This window comes from Gorilla gorilla, chromosome 14, assembly GCF_029281585.2.
Source record: "Gorilla gorilla gorilla isolate KB3781 chromosome 14, NHGRI_mGorGor1-v2.1_pri, whole genome shotgun sequence".
Lineage (NCBI taxonomy): Eukaryota > Metazoa > Chordata > Mammalia > Primates > Hominidae > Gorilla > Gorilla gorilla.
This window is the reverse complement of record NC_073238.2, coordinates 45,003,213-45,005,511: the sequence shown is the minus strand read 5'-3', so window position 1 is coordinate 45,005,511 and position 2,299 is coordinate 45,003,213. Positions and strand designations below refer to the sequence as shown.

At 48.4% G+C, this 2,299-nt stretch overlaps 1 non-coding gene across 1 annotated transcript; it reads left to right on the top strand.

The window, feature by feature from the left end:
* Positions 1 to 407: 407 nt before the first annotated feature.
* TRNAN-GUU (transfer RNA asparagine (anticodon GUU)) lies at positions 408 to 481 on the top strand. The gene has a single exon. It is a non-coding gene; the product is annotated as a tRNA-Asn (tRNA).
* The last annotated feature ends 1,818 nt before the right edge of the window (positions 482 to 2,299 follow it).

Sequence of the window (2,299 nt, the reverse complement as noted above, 5' to 3'; positions counted from 1 at the left end):
AGGTTCTCCCCTGGGTCCCCGGTTACTGGTGGCGCGCCCGGCCGGCACGGTCCCCGCCGCAGAGCACGCATGGCGCGCAGCCATTGCTGAGAGGATCTTTCCTACCCCGAGTCCGGGCCGACTGCGGACCACTGGCCGCTGCCGCCACGAGGGGCGCGGCTTCATCCCCAGGGAAGCCCGGAGTCACGCGGCCTCGCCCACCCCCTCCCGCGCGCCGGGGCACAGCCTCTCCCCCCGCGGCGGCCGCTGGGCACTTCGGCCGCTTCCGCTGCCTCCTCGGCGCGCCCCGCGACTTCTCAGCCCGTGCCTGGGGTGGCAACGCCTGGGGTGGCGACGCCCAGGGTGGCTAGAGCGGCTGCCGGCGCCGCGGAAATCTGTACACACCGCAGCGCGGCCTGAGCAACTGGGTCTCTGTGGCGCAATCGGTTAGCGCGTTCGGCTGTTAACCGAAAGGTTGGTGGTTCGAGCCCACCCAGGGACGGTCAGCGCTTCTTTTCCCGAGACAACATTTACCCGATGGTTCATTTTAATAATGAGATTTTTAATCGAATAGGAGCATGATGCTACAACGTTTCTAGGACATGGACAGACAATATCCTCTTAATGTGTGGTGCCTAGTGGCTGGGCCCAAGGGAGAGACTGTGTCTGCACTGGAAGCAATGGTTTGGCAATTCTATTCCTACTACTTATCCAAGGGAAACTTGCACGTGTGCTTCAGGAGACCTTTCCAACAATGCTCACAAACGGCAGTGGTAATAGCAAAACAGCAACTCAATTGCCCATTGACTGGTGAATTTATAAATTCCATTGGTGTTTCTCAGGAAAATCTGGCACCACCAAAAAGCAAATGTAGTTATTTAAGATTGCCTTCTTTGCTTCCAAAAACATGAGCAGCCTTCCAGATGAAAACGTGTAGAAGAGTCATTTTAAAGCATATGGAAGCTTACCATCTTAAGAAACTATTTATTCAGTTAAGTTCTGTTACAGCTTTTGGACAACGGACTTGAATCTAGGGAAAAATGTTAATGTTTACCTTAGATTGCTGACAGAATTAACCCTGAAATTAAACTCCAGCAGAAATTGTGCGGGTTCCTGTTACAAGTTCTTGAATAACATATTTTCAACTCTGGTCTAACAGAGGACACATATTTTTCAACCAGAATATTCACATAAGACTTTAAGTAAAGATAGAAAAACACATGATAATATGATAACATGATGATATAATTTATTTCTACCAAGATTCAGGTCCTATGGTAGGTGCTTTATCTCTGGGATCTACTTACCTCCAACAGAACTTAGAGGCCTGGAAGAAGGAGTAGTTAATAGAGTCACTAGGCTATCTTTAAAGGAATGCCTTGGCAAATGTTTGCTGATGGTTATCAGTCAAATAATTGTCGATAACACAATACCCTCTGTTGTTTAGTTAGTAGCCCTGGAGAAGGAGACACAACGTCGTACTTACGGTGGAATTCCAGGCAACAGAACAAGTAGCTCTCAAAAATTTTCTTAGAGGCCGGGCGCAGTGGCTCACACCTGTAATCCCAGCACTTTGGGAGGCCAAGGTGGGCAGATCATGGGGTCAGGAGTTCAAGAGCAGCCTGGCTAACATAGTGAAATCCTGCCTCTATTAAAAATATAAAAATTAACTAGGCGTGATGGTGCACACCTGTAGTCCCAGCTACTCAGGAGGCTGAGGCAGGAGAATCACTTGAACCTGGGAGGTGGAGGTTGCAGTAAGCTGAGATCGTGCCACTGCACTCCAGCCTGGGTGACAGAGCAAGGCTCCTTCTCAGGAAAAAAAAAAAAAATGTTCTTAGGTAGGAATCTTTCTGATGCCCATCAAATTCCAAACGTCCTGTCTACACTTCTGGGTAGCTTATAGTAGAAACAACAAAATGAGGGGAAATTAGATCATAAGATAATTTATATACTGTTCAAACCTAGTCTTACATTTCAAGACGCAGGGCATATATTTGCTATCACTACAATTACAGGGACTTAGAAAACATGCCCTTAGAAAACATGCCCTTCCACTTTGAAGCTGAATATATTACCCTAGGCGAGGGCAGATATCATTTTCTGTTATCAATGATCATTTTTAGGCTCCAAGGGATTTCCTTCAAGATACATTTCAAATTCTTTTTGTTGTTGTTGTTGTTTTCAGATGGAGTCTTGTACTGTCGCCCAGGCTGGAGTGCAGTGGTGCAGTCTCGGCCCACTGCAAGCTCCGCTTCCCGGGTTCATGCCATTCTCCTGCCTCAGCTCCCCGAGTAGCTGGAACTATGGGCGCCCGCCA